Raw genomic sequence first — 10868 nt, forward strand, 5'->3', positions numbered from 1 at the left:
ACAAGGGAGGGAAAAAACTATGTGCATGTTTGAAAGCATACGGGGGATGGGGTTGGTTAATTTTAGAGGCACAAGTTGGTTCTCCGTTCTCGGGACTAAAAAGCATTTGACCTCCTAGCCCGCATTGAAGAGCCACCTAGACCTTAAAGGGGTTTTATGGTCCATTTGATCTTAATCCCGTTACTTGTCTGAAGAATTAAACAAGAACTGGACTAGATTCGGAAATAGTACTCAGGCAAACAAATAAATGACTAGTTTGTCATTTAGTCTATGGACTAACAATTCTAGGACTACTAGTCGGGGCTTAAGTAATACCCTGCCAAATAATCCGACAATCTAACGTGACCTATGTAGCTATCCACAGATATGAATTCAATTGAAGCAATAGGTACATCCAAAATAATTGAAGGAAATTACACTCAATGGGAGCAATGGGCACAGGCCACATAAATTCAAAAGGTTGATCGACAAGCAGGAGAAACATAAAAAGTCGTAGAAAATAAATAGGATAAACATTGTCAGGAACACCCCCAAACAATAAATTGGAACACAGAGAAAAAACCAGCAGTCTGCGCTAGAAAGGCCGCATGAAATACAAAATTAACATGATTCCCTGCACCCCACAAGAATCTTTAAACCGGAAGGTAGTATTGCACTTTGCCAAGCAGAAAAAACAGAAACGAAAAAGCACTAAAATATTAAAGACTAAATACAGGACACAGATCATCCGAAGAAGCGAATTTTCCAGCAGGATGAGTTCACTAAAAAAAATATACAGATGAACAATGGTAGTAGGATATAAGGTGCACACTACATGCATCGGTAAGGTGAATCTTAGAATATCAGTGTTTCCCGCTTGTACAAGGTGTACTGGCATTTGATCCAGAAATGTGTGGTACGGTTTCTTACTTATAGCTGTATGGAGTTGTAGAAGAAAACAAGAAACACGTCAGTCGTAACTTCCAATACTCCTCAGCATCCATGTTGTGCGTGCAAATTAACAGTCAAAGAAACCCCAACTAGTACTGAGGCCATGTTTTAGTTTCCCCCAAGAGACAAAGCATAAACCAACCCGACCCTGAACATGAAGCAACTCGCTCCAGAGAAGGCTAACATTGAACTGCAGCTTAATACACACTTGCTATACTCCTATCTCTCGGATTTGGAACAATGATTTGCTCACTATTTTGTTATTTGGTTATTGAGGCATCGGAAAAAGCTATAGAGATAATTGTTTGCAAAGATAAACACTTGAGTGCTGGTACACGACCACTGGGTTAGAAGCCCAGGTGGACATTCATGCGAGAGTTGGTTGTTCAGTTGTTTTGTCTTTTGTTTTCTAGTACATTGATAGGGTTTCCCGGTATTTGCTTCATTTTATCAACCTTGTAATAGTTATTAAGCATCCCAAATCCAAATGAAGAGCATCATTTCTCTGTCTAATGTTCTCACACTTTGTGTGGGCCATCATGATACCCATCTTAAATTATATGCATGAAGCATGAATATTTCATGAAACTAGATCATAATAACCAAAAAGTACGTTTATAGAATAATAAGATATGCATATACATGTGCACACAAAAGTCCCAAACAGTTGCAAGACTTGACCATAAAAATGAAGGAAAACAAAACGCAAAGCAATTGCAAAAGGAGTCTTGGATTCAAATCCATGCAAGTATGGAACAAGGCTGCCATTGCCAAACACATCTGGTTCCTGATTTTTGGGGGGGAGCAGTTCATGTGGTGTCAATGGGTTAAATCATACTTAATAAAAGGGAAAAACTTTTGGAATCTAAAAATTCCGGGGGATTGCACATGGGTATGGAGGAAACTATTGAACCTCAGACCTTTGGTACAACCGCATATTCTTAGTGTGCTAGGTTATGGCCATTCCACTTCCTTGTGGTATGATAATTGGCATCCACTTGGCCTCTACTAGCAAAATTTGGCCACAGAATTGCCCTTGTTTCTGGTATCCCTAAGGATGCTATTGTGTCTCACAATTTTCAAAACTCAAGCTGGGCATTTCCCATCACACAAACTCTTGAGCTCAATGAGGTCAGAAGAACTTTGCCACCTCTTATTCCTTCCAGGTTAGAGGAGGCAGATCACATTAGATGGACTCTCACTTCTAATGGTCAGTTCTCAATTGCATCACTGTGGGATAAATTGAGAACATCCTTCCCAAGAGTTGTGTGGCATAAATTGGTGTGGTTTTCAGCCCACATCCCTAAATGCAGCTTTATCACCTGGCTGGCCATTCAGACTAGGCTATCCTCAGTGTAGTTTTTGCCAGGGAAGTGAGTCATGACCACCTTCTCTTTAATTGTCCATTCTCACAGCAGGTGTGGAACACCATGCTTTCCAAAATTCATGTCTCTTGGCATTCTAGAACATGGTCTGAATGGGTCACCTTCCTCTCCAATGTAAAAGGCAAATCTTTTCAAGCTGTTATTACCAAGCTGGCCTTTCATTGACTGGTTCTAGCACAATAAAGGTATGGTTTAAGAGTTACCCATGCTTTATGTTTATATGATGTTGGGTTTCATTTTAAAATATAAAAATAAGTTCTTTTAGGTTTAATTGTTGTGGTTGATGGTGTAAAGTACTACTGTGGTGGAGTTAGCCAATTAAGTTTCAAAGAAACATGTTGCATGTGATTGGCCGGTGTTCTAGTTTACGAAGCAAGACATTTAAACTTGATGAAGCATTTTATTGTGCTGCCTATCTCTTGCTTACGCCACAACTCGCGTTCAAATAAGGTTGAATACCCCAAGCGTAGGGCTAGATCATCGATAGCATAATAACCGGTAAGTCCGGGATCGTACCCACAGAGAATCGAAAATAGCTTAATCGGATTGTAGGTTTTATATGGTGGATTTCGGCGTTTAAGACGGCCAACTTAGTTTTGCTTTTAACGATGGAAATGCTCAATAAAAAGACTAGAAATGTTCTTAATGAACTTAAAAAAGAGGCAAGTCTAGGGATCATCTATCCCATGACAAAGGCTGTTACCGGTTCTTGATTATAACTCAAGCGAGAGTCACGACTATGTGCTCACGCTCGGAAGATTTAGCTTTAAAGACTATGTTTATTGAAAGATATGATTTATCGGAACTAAACCAACCTATTTTTGCTAATGTATCTAACACGTAGAAGGCCACGAGTCCTCGGTGTGTCGCTTGCCAAGACCGCTTGACTAAACGACATATCAAGGAGTTAACTCCTCTCTTTTAAACCAAAATGCTAGGTTAATCCAATTCCGTAAAACCATGATTTTAAGCCCGAGGGTTTGAGAACGAAATAACAACCTAAGTCTTTGGAAAAGATTAACCCAAGACTTAGCCAAAAAACTACTCACACATAGCTAAAAGACTAGGCATGGTAAGAAAATGGAGCAAAAGATTTAACTGAAGAAAACGAAAATAAACTTGATTTATGCAAAGATCCAAAGCATAGCTACAACATTAATAAACAAGAAATTAACATAAGATAAATACTTACTTGAGTTCTAAGGAAATTAACTAAGAAAGCTTGAGAGCATCAACGGAGTTCTCTAGGAAATTTAAAGACTTAGGCCTAAATCTAACTAATGGCCCATCCATTCCATAAAAGGCATACAAGCCTATTTATAGGGCTCTAAAGTTAAGTTACAAAGGACAAAAAGTCCCCAAAATATCCCCAAAATATTCCACAAGGGGAAACTTTTCCATAAATGGAAAGTTTCAAAAGTTAACAAAAATCTGCAGATTTTTTCAGGTAGTACCGATACTGGAAATGCTTCAGTACCGGTACCAGGCTTCAACTCCTAGTACCAGTACTAGGAGTTGGCCAGTACCGGTACCCGCTGGACAAATTTTTTTGGCAAACTTCGCACGCTCGCTCTGGACACTCCCGAACTCGGATTTGGGTGCTTTTTGGACCCTTGGAAAGCTTATCAAGTCTACTTTCTAACCCAAGTGGTTTGGATCAAAAGTAATTTGTACATCAAAAGAAATGACAATTCTACCCTCAGCTAGTCGGAAGATGAGTAGCTTTGGTAAAATCCTCACTTCTCCTTCAATTCCCTTGATCCTTGGGCGACCCGAGCAACCTCCAAACCATCTCTTCGAGCACCACAATGGGGTGGCACATGACCTTGAGTACTTGGTTGCACCTGGAGTATTCCTTGGCGTTCAAATGCGCCTTATTCACACGAATTACCTGAAACACACAAAAACCTACCTTAAGTGCAATATCGCTATTAAAGCTAAATAAACACAAGTTAAAACAACATAAAACGGGACTAGTCGCACCAAATATCTACTATATTGGGTGCTCATCACACCCCTCAACTTGAACTTTTCTAGTCCCTAGCAAATTAAAACAAAACGCTTTTAACTAAACTATGCAACCCTCTCGAGATTCAAGATACAAAAATATATACTCAACTACTACAACTAGGCAAGAGTCCGAAACACCCCTTCAAATCCTATTATATGCAATTTACGCACAAACATGCCATGAACTAGGACAACAAACTATGCCATATTAGAGTAGTCAAGCATGCATGCACCACAACGAGTTTCGACTCCAAAACTCACAAGGATACACTCTTATTCGACTTTTCACACAGTGAGATACAAGATACATCCCATGACAAGCGCTAGTGAGTAAATGCAATAGCTAGAGACAAAAAGCTACTCATGCTATCAAAAGGGCGCTAAGAACGAAAGGAAAGCTAATTATTGACAAGTATGGAAAGACTAGGAATATCACAACTTAAGTAATAATAGATATCGACCATGCGTCAAATGGAGGTAATCAGCGTACTAAAGATCAACGAAGGACTTTATTAGCTTATAGCGACCTTAGATATAAAGGAAAAGGGAGTACAAAAAGTGTAGTGGACATATACTAGCTCAGATCAACTACCCCTTGGCCACTACCAACCCTAAACTACCCAAGGTATGGCCACATATCGGTCAAACACCAAACAAAGTTATGAAGAAGAAATAAAGAACAATTACTAGATAAGTCCTACAAAAACTACTACCATCTACTAAACCACACATAGTCGTCGTCCTCATGCGGCTCCTCATGGAATTGAGCATCGAGCTCCCCCTCCTCATCGGACTCTTTCTCATCCGAATTGTAAGCTAGCCCGGAGGTCACACCAATCCTCTCATCATAGTATTCAATCCTCTTTCGAATATGATTTTGCTCTTTCATATCATTTCTTTGATTTTTCTTTGAGGAATAGGGTCATTTGAGGTGAGATTTGTAGTGAGCGAGATTGATGGGCCAAATTTGAGGGCTTTGGAGAAGGAGATGAAAATTTGGGGTCTTAGCTTTTGTAGTGGGAGAGGAGAGATAAGAAATCACGTATCAATTTTTCACCTTTTTACATCCCAACCACTTCTATCACATTCACACCACTCCAAAACTCCTTGAAACATTAAGAAACATTGACACAATCCTCCAAACATCCGGTTACCTAAGTTTGAACAATGGAAGACACTCGAACTATGGTTCAAAACAAGGACGATGAGACTCTTATGTGGTTTAATCAAACAAAAATGCCTTGAATCATTTCCTAAGTACGCCATCAACTCCAATAAGATGCATAAAATATATAAACACTACTCAAGCATGAACAAAAGATATTATTTACGCAAATGCGGGAAATGAGAACAAAAAACATGAGATGCTTAAGAAATGAATCTCTACTCTAGCGATGCACAACACTTGACTTGACTTTTAGGTTCAACTTGTTCATCAATGTTCATGTATATGCATGTGACATGGATTCAAACACACAACCGAATTTGACGGGATACATGACTCTTGCCATTATTTACGTGATTGAGCATAGTTAAAGTATCTAACATACAAACAAGGGAGTATTACAAGCAAAAGTGAATTTTTTTTTAAAATTTTAACAAAAACAAAAAGAGACAACATATATATATATATATATATATATATATATATCCCTCCCTCCAACTTAAACGATGCCATGCCCTCATAGCATAAAGAACAACAGTATTGAGAGGAAAGAACAAAAGATTACCTTCGGGAAAATGTCAACCCCCGTATACCTCGACCAAGTTGGACGCTTTTGCGGTACCGTCTCCTTTCGTCATTCGAACGGCTTTCAAGGTTGACTCATTCGGCTCTTCCAACGGAACCACAGCTAGTCACACAGGATCATGACCAAAGCTTTATTGGACTAACAAATGCGACATGTAATCACACTCATGCTTAGGGCTCCTGAATGCCTCATTCACTCCGACTTTAGACCCAATCCACCAAGGCTGGTGTGGTAGCATGTACACCCTGCAAAAGACTTAGCTCGAACTACCTACTAAGAGTAGATGAGTAGCTTTGGTAAAATCCTCACTTCTCTTTCAATTCCCTTGACCCTTGGGCGACCCAAGCAACCTCCAAACCATCTTTTCGAGCACCACGACGGGGTGGCACGTGACCTTGAGTACTTGGTTGCACCCGGAGCATTCCTTAGCGTTCAAACGCGCCTTATTTATATGAACACACAAAAACCTACCTTACGTGCAATATCACTATTAAAGCTAAATAAACGCAAGTTAAAACAACATTTAACGGGACTAGTAGCACCAAATATCTACAATATTGGGTGCTCATCATCTCTCTCTCACACACACATAGCAAACATCTATAGCGTTGTGATTTATTTCAATTTTTTTACATCTTTCCAAATCAAAATTCCGCAAATGCATGTCTTAATTGCCGCTAATGTTGTCTTTTTTGCAATTTCTATTGTAAGAGGGGTTCCACAAGAGAAGGCATTTGCGGCAATTATAGAGGCTTTTAATAGCTCTTTGCAGCACGAGATCATGGAAAAGAAGTATGGGTGTCTGCATCGTTTATTAATGATTTCTTATGAATGGTTAGAGGCTTCTATAAGGGTCCAAACCAGGGGAATATATGATTTTTGGTTTCAGTTTCTTGTGACCTGATCAAATGAATTCTTCTATCATGCTAGCGGTCTAGACTGGCATGGATTGATGTGCATTATATAAAGCACTCCGAGTGGCATATTTAAGTATGCATTGCCATGACCGAGAAACATGCTTTGTAACTTTGTCACATACAATTGCCATGATTGAGAGGGAAGTTCTTGAGGCTTTGAATGAGATGAACAAAAAGAAAGTACACAAACTTTTACATTGATGATGGAGGTTGGTCTCATCTTTGTTATCAATTTTAATCTTACTTGAATATTAAAAAATTTAAAACTATTTCCATGTTTAGTGTTTCTGTATTTTCTTTTGCTTTATGTCCTAGATTTTGGATCTTTAAATGGTATTGTTCTTCATTTACGGTGACTTTTCACCCTTTGGAATTGTGAGTCTCGTTTTTCTTTTTCAAATGTTAACTTAATGTACATATAGTTTTTATAAAAAAATACGTTGTGAAATGAAACATTGAAAATACGTGGTAAAAAAGTCTAATTTCAAATCAGAACGTGTGACTAAAGCATTGTTTGACAGAAAAAAAGATGCTCGATGCTTCCATTTTTTTTACCAAAGTTGATTTTGTTTTGATGCCAGATACCAATACCTCTTTCCTAGATTTTTTCATTCAGTTATACTGAAAGTACATGTATTCATAGTGAATTATCATGTCATGTCGTGACTAGTACTGATAGTTTTAGTAACTTGATTGTGAAGTTCTATTTGCCTTGATGATTAAAGTTTTCTTGTGTGTTTTAATGGAGGGAAACAATAGCAATGTATTTGGCTCCAAAGTTTTTAAGCTAACTTTCTTAGTGGCTACTACATGTTTTATTGATTAGCAGACTAGGTTTTCAATACTGAATATGACTGGGATTAATTGGTAGCAAATTTCTGATTAATGGCTACTACACTAATACTTTTGATGCATTCACTCAATCTGTAGTACTATTTCACAGAAGGCATGTGTTCATATTAATTAAAAGCTTAAAAGCATCAAGATGGTGGCAAATACCACCTCTGTAGTAGCTGTTCTTTTAGAAGTGGGTATTATGCTTGTTTCTCTGGGTTTGGTTGGAGTATTAGTATCTTGCTTTGCATATCCCACCTCTAGAGTTTGTGGTGATTGGTAGTTGGCTAAGAGCGGGTTGTTTTCTATCGAGCCTTACGAATTTGGTTGAGGGAGTAGTAGTTCGGGCAGAATGGGCATGGTGTGCAGGGTTGGGCCCCCTGTCGGACGTCGTCATCTCCAGTTCGAGCCTCTTTTCGGTGCCTTGCTCCTCTGTAGTAGTTGTTCAACCTTCCCTTGATGCCAGGCTATTATATCCTAGCCTAGCGGGATGTGCCAGGCAGTAGGTAGCTATCATTATCTGTTATTATTTGCATTATATTGCATATTTTGTGTCATCCCGTATCCTACCCATATTACTCTATCTATCTTCACAGACGGACAGGGCAACGAGGGTAGATACCAAACCATATTGTATGTGGCTATGTTACATTACTCTACTCTACTCTACTTTCCATACGGGTTGTGCATGGGTTATCGCACTTTTATTTCACTCTTCTTTTTCTTTCTTTTTTTTCTCCTAGGGTATGCCCCTTGTAGGCTGTACATTCGATTAACCTTTTTAAATTTCAAGCTAAATTACCCAAAAAAAAAAATTGCAAATGTATATCTATTCTATACTCTTATTGTGATGCATTTACTTCATTAAAAAACCTTAAAGAAAAGAGGGACTAAATTACGAATTCTCTCGTGACTATACAATCCAAAACAAACCACATAGTAAAAACTCAAATTCGAAGCATTATACTGAGCACGCGTATTATGAGAATTTAATAGTTCTTAATTTGAAATCTGTAATGGAATTTGACTTTTTTTGTACATCTTTTCCGTTTAGTTTTTGTGCTGAAGTAGTTCTGAGACCTTGCAAGGGATTCTGATGTTTGCTATGCAATGTGTTACGTGGTAACTAATTTTTCTCCTACTATCAATAAACTGAAATTTGACTTTTGATTACTGCCAAACTTGTTAGTGGACAGAAAGGAGATTTACTAGTGTGATTTTGATTTTCCCAGGCATGCCTCCATGCAACCAAAGCACCATTAGCTAAAAAACGAGCTAGGAAGGAGCATGCTGCTGCCTACATAAAAGAGGGGCTCATGAATGGAAGATGGTTGTGGTTAGTTTGGAGCCAAAGGATTCCATATTTTATTTGCATGTTATTGCATGACATGCATACATATTCTCAATGACTTAGAAGGGACATTTATAGTTGGTCTGAAACTGAATCTCACTGTGTTTGGTCTACATAAAACTAAATATAACCTACAGTGGTAAGTTTCCATCTTCAAATCCTCACCATTAAGTTTTCTCTTTAGTTTGATGGACCAGTGCCTGATCGAGTTGAGCTTACCTGAGCTTGAGTCCGGCTAGTGTAATAATCCAGATCTTTCTTCGTCTCTTGCCCATCTTTGCTCCTGGCCAACCATGGTGAAGCTTCATCACATTGTAGGAAAAGAATCCCAAGCCACAAAAAAATGTATGAGAATTACAAAATATACACCCATACTCTTGCGCATAAAACACCAAGTGACCATACTTGCCTCATCTGAATCCTATTTATCTACATGGATCTTGCCTTTAGCTGTGAGCCAGAAAAGAATTGAAGAAGAAAGAAACATTCACATGGGTAGAAGCCCCCCAAATAGGAGTGGTGATCTTTAGCATTTCCACTTTGATCTCCAAGTCAAAAACGTGTTACACCTCCACTTGTTGCCTTATAAAAAAAAGACTTAACTTGCAAACACACTGAAACCATGTAGACTCCATCTCAGTCCCCAGTTTCACAACCTCTTCGAAAGAGTTATGAACTCATCCATCTTTGAATCCTAAACGAGCATCTATTTGGAGTATGAAGTCCCCCCATACTGATGCCTCTCTAAAGACACCCCATTGGACATTATAATCTCTTGCGAGCTCCAGTTTGACCAACCACTTTCGTTCTTGTCCTGCTTACCACACCCATTCTTGATCACCACCATGTTCCTCCAACATATCACCCTCAAACAAGAAAGTCTCCAGAGTTGATTTTAATACTCCGCTTTTAGCCTCTAAGACACCTTTAGTCTCTCATACTACCCTTGTAAGATGCTTGAGTGAGGGAGGTCCAAAATGGAGGGTGATACCATATTTCATTATTTATCGGTCTCTTTGTAGATGTGTTTGGTTTTTTGTCTAACAAATGCATTCATTTGACAGCCATCTGTAGTTGATTGCGGTAATATACAAATATGTAACCTCGAACTCTGGGCTTGATAAGCTGCTTTGGACTTTTGCTTCATGGGCTTTAAAACAATTCTTTTTATTACTAGTAAATGCTCGAATATAAGTTTTGCTTTCCCTTGTCCATTATAATTTGTGCACCTTATAAGCTAAAATCCTATAATACAATGCCCGGATACTAACTCCTAGAAGGGTTATGAATAACTTTTAATTTCACGGGTTTCTTGCTGAATGTCATTTGTGTGTTGTGAGGTTATGATTACTGTTATAATCCTATTTCATATGTGTGTGATGATTGTAAGATGTTATTTTATCTACTATTGGATGTTGAAGTATACTCCATAAAAGGATAATAGGATAGTCAATTAGAAGAAATTGTGAAGAAAAGCCTCCCATAACTTGGGTACAAAAGTAGTGTGGAATGTAAAGAGTGAGAGCACCCTCATTTCAATAGATTCCTTTTGGGGTCGAGCATGCCGTGTTAGCACGCTCTACTTGAGTGAGGGTGTGTAATGAAGAGCACAAGGAGGGTGTGAAGTGAAGTCTCACGTTGCATTGGTACAGAGTAATATGAAATATATAGTGTGAGGATACCGTGTAAT

The sequence above is a fragment of the Rhododendron vialii genome, chromosome 13a, assembly GCF_030253575.1.
Source record: "Rhododendron vialii isolate Sample 1 chromosome 13a, ASM3025357v1".
In the NCBI taxonomy this organism is placed as follows: Eukaryota; Viridiplantae; Streptophyta; class Magnoliopsida; order Ericales; family Ericaceae; genus Rhododendron; species Rhododendron vialii.